Source organism: Triticum dicoccoides, chromosome 6A (assembly GCF_002162155.2).
Source record: "Triticum dicoccoides isolate Atlit2015 ecotype Zavitan chromosome 6A, WEW_v2.0, whole genome shotgun sequence".
In the NCBI taxonomy this organism is placed as follows: domain Eukaryota; kingdom Viridiplantae; phylum Streptophyta; class Magnoliopsida; order Poales; family Poaceae; genus Triticum; species Triticum dicoccoides.
This window is the reverse complement of record NC_041390.1, coordinates 155,474,544-155,483,350: the sequence shown is the minus strand read 5'-3', so window position 1 is coordinate 155,483,350 and position 8,807 is coordinate 155,474,544. Positions and strand designations below refer to the sequence as shown.

Sequence of the window (8,807 nt, the reverse complement as noted above, 5' to 3'; positions counted from 1 at the left end):
TTGTTTTTTGCACATAAAACAACATCATGACAATTCTGCTGAAAACAATGTCAGTCCGGGTTAGTTCCATTCAAATCATACAAGTTAGAGTCCAAAACAAGGGCAAAAGTGTTTGGAAAAGTAGATACGACAGAGACGTATCAATGGTATGTCCATAAAGAAAGCTGGTATCCATGACTCGCGAATGCTAAACCTTTTAACCAACCAATCATTCTCCTCCAAGCCAAACTCCGTAATCACGAAATTCCACTGTGATTCAAACTCGGCGGGAGTTTCTGAACCCCATACACACGAATTCATCCTATCCCAAAAATCAGAATCTTCATGAATTATTGGTCAAATCTTCTCCGGAAGTTTCTCCATTATGTGCCACATACATAACCTATGCACTATGGATGGAAAAACCTCTTTAATCGCATTCTTCATGCTAACAGCTTCATCAATTATTATGAGTCTAGGTGCTACCCCTCCCATTGCTGTAAGGAAGGTGTCAAACAACCAAACATATGACTCAGTCTGCTCATTTATCAAGAATGCCGCACCAAAAAGCACACTTTGTAAGTGATGATTGACCCTTGTAAATGGTGCAAAGATCATGTCATATTGATTAGTGGTGTACGTAGAATCAAAGGATACCACACCACCACCACCGAAGTGACTGTAGTTTTTCCTACTTATGGCATTTGCCCAGAACACATACATTAAGTTCCCCTGGTCGTCGACAACAAAATCATAGAAAAAAGCTGGATTGACTTTTTGCTTTCTAGATAGCTGAGCGACAAACATTTGAGCATCAGCGTTCCTGATTTTAAGCCTGAGATCACAATAGTAATTTTGCAGGTCCCTCTTGCTGCATCCAGCATACAGAAAACCACCTTCGCTGACTTGAAGGAGCCTGTATGCCTGGCATGTACCTATGATTGCTTTGTGACATGTGTATAGTGTATTTTTAGCCCTCTCAGTAACTCTACGATTTGATCTGATCAAGTGGCGTTTATCAGGGGATACAAGGCCATGACTATGGTGCTCAACCCATGATTGTATCTTGTACGTGTTGTCGCCACACAACTTGACAAAGATATGTGCATCACAACCACATCGTGTAGTTGTATTCTTACGATTTTTCTTTCATGGGTTTGATGGGTCTTTAATCTCCTTTCTCTTCTCAGCCCTGAATCCTTCCCTACTACACATGAAGCGCTTTGTCCGAACCACATCATTATTCAACAATTTTTGCTGTCCAACACGAACTCCAAAACCCACATGATGTGCATAGGACTTATAGAACTCCTCGACAGCCTGAAGCCCTTCAAATGTCATTCCTACTTTAGGCTTCAAATTTTCCTCGCATCTTGGCGTAAAAGACGAGCACTGCAACATAAATCATGAATCACAGTTATCATCATCATGCAGAACTCTCTGAACTAATAAGCCACATGGTCAAGGATAATTTATTAAACTCACAAATAGTGAAATGCTTTCTTTCTTTCTTGGCGTAGTGAATTCCCCCTCATTCATTTGAGTTTGCAAGCCTTTTCCTGATTCTCTAGCTGCACATGCATCAACGTGGCTAGTCTCTAGACAAGTACGTATACACAAATAATAAGAGTCCTACACAGCAAGGTTAGCTTTTACCCATGTTACCTGAAACTCCATGCACCATACTGAAGTTCGGTCCGTATTCAGCAGCAGTAGTATTTTCAACAGCCGTAACAGGGCAAGTGAGATGGGCCTCACGATTGCTAGATGCAGATGCATATGGAGGGTCACCGCCTGAATTATGGATCACCGACGATGCATATTGAACATCCATAACAGCAGAAGCCGCCATGATGATCGGCTGCGGTGTATCATGTGACGATGATTTTTCCACCATGCTGACGATGGGGAGTTCGGAGTTGCATCCCGTGGTGCCTGAGATCGTGACGGCGGATGAATTCCGCAGTGGTGATTGTCTCTGCAGATGCATATGCCGTCGCGGTCGTGCCCGTCGTTCGGATGTAGGCGGCAGCCGTGATTAGGGATTGAGAGGGAGACGGGCGGGGAGTACGTAAGTGGGAGGTGTGCTTTAGCTGAGGGGGTTATTGGAAAATTAGCTGACTTAACTATGAGCACGGCGGGCGTGTTTATGCAACTTTGTGTTGCTTTTGATCCCATGCGTGGGATGTTGATCTGAATAGCACAAAACTACCACTTTTCACGTTATGGTTCCAAAAAAAACTATCAAAAATTTGTTTGTGACTGATACCTACCACTTTTGGCGTCGACCGTCTCAAAAAACCCAAATCGCCGAGTGCTTTGCAATTGATCGCGATTATGACAGTTGGGTCCCACTCCTAAACAAACCATTTGTTTGACCATTTAGTTTGACCGTTAACTGACACGTGGGACACACATGACAGTGTCTGTAAATATTTTATAAATGCAATTTGGTCCCTGCAAATATTTCAAAAAAGCAATCAGGCCCCTACAATGGCCGTCTTCCAGATCAGGCTCCTCCGGCCGTGCTTGTCGCTGTTGCAGCTGGGGCTGCGAGCAGTCGCGGCGGGAGCATCTCGGTGGCCAGCTCCTGTCCGTGATGCAGGCGGCCGCGGCAGGAGCATCTCGACGGCCAACTCTTGTTTATGCTGCGAGCGGCCGCATCCAGCAACCCCCACCCCGCCGGTGAACCCCTTCTGCTCCGGCGTCGCGTCCATGGTCATCATCGGGGGCAATTGCGTCGGAGAAAGCAGGGTGAAGGAGGAGCTCGGAGGAGCCGCACATGCGGCCGAGGTCGCCGGCTCTCCATCCACAGGCCACGCGCAGGGGTCTGGCGGTGTGGATGGCGGCGGAGGTGGCTACCGCTGCCGGGGCTCCTTGGGTGGCTGTCTGGACCGCCGTGTCCAGGAGCTCGCTGCCTCAGGGACTCCATGGACGCCGGCAAGGTGGGCATGCGAGGGGAGGGGAGCGGGTCGCCGACGAGGTGTGCGCGCGAGGGGAGGGGAGCGGGTCCGGCGGGGTGGGCGTGCAAGGGGAGGGAGCGGGTCGCCGGTGGGGTGGGCACGTGAAGGAAGGGGACATGGTCACCGGCGGGGTTGAAGATAAGATAGAGAGAGAAAGAGAGTACATGCGGGGGAGGAGAGAAGGAAAGAGAAGAAGAAAAAAGAAGCTGGCATGTGGGTCCCACATGTCAGTTAACGGTCAAACTAAACAGTCACAAACGGTTTGTTTAGGAGCAGGCCCAACTATCATAATCGCGATCAATTGCAAAGGGCAGCGATCTGCGCCGGTGCGCCGGCCCAACTGTTGGGCCGGTCAAGGCCGAGCCGTCCGATGCAGATGGTGAAGGCCGTCAGATCTGCGCACGCGAGGCTCCACCAAACCAAACGTTGCAGCAACCGTTCGACCCAAATCGAAACCGTCGCCGTTGAAGCTCGTTGTCGTCACCGTTGAAGCTCACTGCCGTAGTTGTTCGCAGCCTTGCCGTCGCGCCGTTTGCGCTTGTCCTCACCCTCGTGCTCCCCGGCAACCTCCGCTTGCCGCCGCATCCTTGGCCGCACGCGCTCGTCCTTGGTCTCATGCTCCGCATAGGATCCTTGGCCGCCCGCGCATACCTCCATGGCAACTCCAGTGGAGATGGCCGCAGCACCTCCGTTGTCAAGCTCGCGCTGTACCACGTCCTCAATTTGCTGGCCACAAAAACAAAATCACGAGTCGTAGCAAAAATTATGCCCCTCATGGATGTAGCAGAATAAAACGCCGGTGGTAGCAAAAATGTACGACGGTTGCAGCAATTCAGCGTCGCCGCCGTTGCGGGTCGCGACTCTGCCATGATGGATGTAGCAAAACTCCTTGCTGGTAGTAGCACAATCTGAGGACGGTTGCAACAAAAAAAGTCACCGTCGTGGTAGGTGGCAGCTCCGCCCATGATGGATGTAGCAAAATTCGTCGCTGGTTGTAGCAAAAAATTGCGACGGTTGCAGCAAAAAACTCTTTCAGCAAAAGTTCTTGTCATCAGTTGCCTCATTTATTTTGCTTCTCAGTCGCCGCTTCTCAGTCGCCGCCGTTAACTTGGAAAAGAGGGTTGAAACTTTTCAATCCAATGGATGAAACTTCCCAAAACAATGGTTGTAGCTTTTTATTTTTATTTTGTAGTGGTAGGATGAAACTACTCTTTCGCCGGTTGAAGCTTTCATATGAATGAATGTAGCTACTCTTTCACCGGTTGAAGCTTTTTTCATGGTCGGTTGAAGCTTTTTTCGCAGCTGCTTCCAACTTTTCCATGAGGGTTGAAGCTTTTCTGCCATGTCTGTTGAAGCTTTTTTCTCCATCGGTTGTAACTTATACTAGGCCGGTTGAAACTTTTTTCCATGTCCGTTTGCATGAATTCGTCGCTGTTGCCGTCGCAGGTCGCGGTCTCCCCCACATATGATGGATGTAGCAAAAATCCCGCCCATAATAGCAAAATCTTAGGACGGTTGCAACAAAAAAGCCACCGCCCTAGTAGGTCGCAGACCCGTCGTGATGAATGTAGAAAATCTGACGCCCGTAGTAGCAAAAAAAGATGACGGTTGCAGCTTCTGGCTCAGCTGGTTGTAGTTTTCAGGGGGGAGGTCGTCGTTGGAGTGGATCTAGATGGATGGACGGAGTGCGCCATGAGGATGAGGGGGTAGGTGACACATGCCATGGCACGTCTTCTCCAGCACCGATGGGGCCATCCCATGTCGCCGGCCAAGGTCGTTGCAGCTCCGGCAACCCCGCGGTTGTAGCATCCGCCAGCGTCGTTCCAGCATCCCGTCGTTGCCGGTCTCTAGGATCGTGTCGCCGTCAGTCTTCAGTACCCCGTCGCAGGACGCCATGGCCGTCGGTTGGTGGCGTCGTCGCCAAGGCTTGGATTGGATTGAGAAAGGATAGAGCCAGGCGTGAGGAACGAATGGATGGGAACGAGTGCGTCGCGTGAAGCTGTTTGCACGGGGCCTCTATGTTAGTGTGTTGCGTGACGAAGTGGCCGGCCGAAGTTTCGGCCGGCGCAGCGTTTTGAAACGTTTCCCAATTGCAAAGCACTCGGTGATTTAGGTTTTTTGAGACAGCCGATGCCAAAAGTGATAGGTATCAGTCACAAACAAAATTTCGGTAGTTTTTTAAAACCATAATGCGAAAAATGATAGTTTTATGCTATTTACTCGAAATCGATGGATACATGGATGCACGACCTGCCCCAGATGCACTAGATACGACGCATGTATATACATAGAAAGTCTATCAGGGACGTGAGGAATAAGTAGTTCATCACCCTGGTCGATCGACCTAGACGGAGGTTGGGCTAAACCGAACCAAGACACCGTCGCACCGCTGTAAATTTCTACTGGCACCGATGTAATTTTACTTTTCCTCCTGACCGCTGTAATTTTACTTTTCGCTTGATAGTTAGCTGATCGTGGGGATTGGGAGATACCCCGTTCCCCATCCTATTCTATACGAGCGGTTTCTGGAGTCTGGATAGCGCGCGTCGAACGTTAACGGGAGGTCCTCGGCGGCAAATCTTCAGCGGTGCTCGTCGATACTGCTCGGTGTTGGCGGCCCACCTCCCGTTCTATTCCAATCAGGCGATGCAGTGAGGGGCTGCTCATGGGATCAACAGTGCGGTGGTCGGCGGGCAGGCGGGGCGGCATGGTGCTCAACGGCTGGTGTCGATGTTGGGCGGCCCTCGTATATATGGTGGTCGCGGTGGCTCTACCGTGAATGGATGCGGCGGCTCTGCGGTAAGTGTGTTGAGGTGGTGCTAGAAGGTACTGAGTCCAACATTTTCTATTTTTATTTTTAAGATTTTTTTTCGATTTTCAGGCTGATTGAGTGTTTGGGGTTGTCTGCCTGAAGCTGCAGTAGTTTAGGAAGAAGATGGAGAAGAAGTATCCTGGGAAGTAGGCAGAAGCTGACACGGACGAGGGGGCACGTGTGCCATCTCCTAGATGTGGAGAGCGGCAACAGCCATATAGCACCCCATTTGAGGTGAACTTTGTGTTTCAGATACCTTTCTGAGTGTGGTGCGTGGAGTTGAGCGAGTCATTGGTGTGTGTAATACTCATCCACAGGAAGCCGCAAGGTTGCAGGTGGGGAGCTCATGGGAGGATGTGAGAAACCCTGATCCCAGTTCCAATATGTTTACACTTCTTTTATGTCTGTGTTCTTCCCAAATTTTCTGTTTTTCTGAAGCAATAAGGGAAGGGGGTATCCAACCTGAAAAGGAATTTCATTAATTAAGGACCAGTGTTACAACTCTTAGGGAACTGGTTCTTTCCAAATTGCTAAATCGGTGTTCGATTTCTGTCGAATAGGTAGTATGGAGAGATCATGAGACGAAATGTCATACCTGGTATATGCGCGCTCGTGTTTGCATGGTATACTTTTTTTTATTGTTTTATATTAGACATGCAATGTTTTTGGAAGCTCTGGTTGTGTTACTGTTTTTTAAGTTCATGCTGGGAGAGTATGAATATTGATAATAGTCGTGATTCTAGTCGGAGTAATGCAAATGTCATACAGTTTCTTCAGGCTTACACCATATAACCAATTGAAGCATGGAACTGATGTTATCACCTTGTTTCAGTCCCATGTACTTCTAAGTGACAGCTGAGAACACTGCATTTCATTAATCATTTTCTTTTTCACACAATTTTCAGAAGCTAACTCAAGTAGTTAGACAAGTGCATAAGAATTGCCATGGTAGGCCGGTGCGTCCTCTGATTGCTCTGCATGTGATGCCTGCTTGCGACATGAACAACAACCTCAGGTACATCTCAGTCAGGATCAGAGGAAAATAAAGCTATTTCTTCCGTGCCATTTGGAGATGGGTATTAGTTTACCAGTGGTCAAGAAAACGGCACCACATGATCCTATATAGAATGTACTGCCTACTGAAACAATGGGAAAATGAGACATGCATTGAAACAAAAATAACTGACTGGAGTTTAGGCTAGCAAAAAATCTGTACGTACAGTTCTCTACATGAGTAACATTGATTATTTCGAGAAAAGCAACCAGCTATTATATCTTCAGCCGACTGCATGAGTAACATTGATTATTTATCTGAATCCAGAGTAGTCAATTTTTTCTCGTTTGATGCTGTTTGGCTTGGTTAGTACCAATTTCCAGTTAGATTTATTTCCATTGCAAAGAGGTGAATTCTGATCCTCTTCAGGGCGTCAATCTTTGCTGGGTTTTATTTTCGGTACTTTTTGTTTCATTACAGTGCAATGAGGAACTTGGAGGTTAGTTGCGCCCATTTTATAAATCAACACGCATGAATCTTGATTATGTATGAGATTATTCTGAGATATTGCCAACATTTTTTATGTTTTGGAGAATGAATTTATCTCTTGTGATAAACTGAGGAGGGTGAAGGCTATGGTTGTCTGTGCAGACTGTGAGATGAATATCTCTACAGCTGGCAATTGCTTCTTTTATATGGTTGGCCGGTGTGCTGCTTCCGTGGTCTTGTTGGAAGGGCATAGGGGTCCCCTAGTTGCTGCGGCGTGTCGGGGGTGGCATGAGCCCGATACTCCTTGTAGACTAGGTGTCGCTCCTAAGTATTGTCTCGGCTATCTCCGTTGCTTTGCTTATTGTCTGCAGCATCCTCTGTGCATTTTCTCGTCCTTGAGTGTGATGTGTTGTTCAACAGGTGAAGTTTCTACCTCCATAAGCTCGGCTTAGCACAGTGGCGATGGTCATTTTGTATTCCGGTTGGTCTCAACGGTTGTTTTCACCTTAGGTCTCGAGGGAGCGTCTCCATCTTCCAATGGATTGTTGCCTCCCGTGCCAAGGCGAGGGGGCAGGGAGTGCCCTCCGGAGATGGATGAGGTCACAACTAATTTTCTCTTGTGCCCATGGTGATGTCGAGGACGCTTCCTCTCCTGCTGGTTGTTCATCGTTCCCAAGGCTCTGCTTTTGCTGCTGATTACTGTCTTGTTCGTCGAGAAGGGCTTCATCTACTTTAAGCTGGAAATGTGCCTTAGTTGTTTATCTTAGCTTGTTGCTTTTGTTGTAACTTGTGAGTGGTTTGCTGAACCCCTTGTATCTTTTGTTGTTTTCTTTTCTTTGTTTGTTGGTGTTTTCTTAGAGATGTTGGTGGTTATTGTAATTCTAGCCGGCTGGTCGCTTTGTTAATTCAAAGTTGGGTTAAGCTCGAGTCTTTTTTTTAAAGCTCAGCTATTTCTATGTCCTTGATCCTCTGATGAGGTAGAGTATTGAGATCAGATTGAGTCAACCACAAATGACATCGATGAGATGGCCTTCAGGCTTCACTGTCGTGTAACAGAAATAATATTACAAAATAGTTTGGAATATGCCGCATAAATTATTACATTTGCCTATCATTTTACAAGTAAGTCATACGTTGACATGACATTCAGTTACTGGACCATACACGTTGAAGATACTCTTGTTTACATCTACTGCCAAATTTCTTACGTTCGGATCTCAACTGAATTAGTAGAACGTGTTTCTCGTGTCACAAAATAAAATACAAGTAGGACGTGTTTCTCAACTGAATTAATAGAACTTGTTTCTTTACCGTCAAAGTAAATTTAGAACCTGAGTAAGCTGGAAAGCCTCTTTCTAGCCGCCGCCTCCTCCTCCAAGAAAAGCCAGGGTTCGTGCCTCTCGCCGGCTCCGTCGCAGGTCCGCCTCGTCTCCGGTGGCCTTAGGGCCATGGGGGCATGGTGGATCCTGGCAAGGGTTGGTGGGAGGGCTCCGTTGTTAGTCGTTCCTTCAAAATTTGTTAGGGTTTGTGTCCTACTCAGGAAGACGAGACGGCGGTGGCTCCTTGAAGA

The 8,807-nt window shown here is 47.7% G+C and overlaps 1 long non-coding RNA gene across 9 annotated transcripts; it reads left to right on the top strand.

Annotated features, from left to right (window-relative positions):
- The first annotated feature begins 5,416 nt into the window (after nt 1-5,416).
- On the top strand, nt 5,417-8,313 carry LOC119316382. Of its 9 annotated transcripts, none has more exons than XR_005152964.1 (4): nt 5,418-5,741; nt 5,824-6,110; nt 6,660-6,769; nt 7,748-8,313. It is a non-coding gene; the product is annotated as an uncharacterized LOC119316382 (long non-coding RNA). The 9 variants fall into 9 exon arrangements; XR_005152960.1 differs by having other exon boundaries at nt 5,420-5,741; nt 5,824-5,988; nt 6,072-6,110; nt 6,660-8,313; XR_005152963.1 differs by having other exon boundaries at nt 5,421-5,741; nt 5,824-5,988; nt 7,658-8,313.
- The last annotated feature ends 494 nt before the right edge of the window (nt 8,314-8,807 follow it).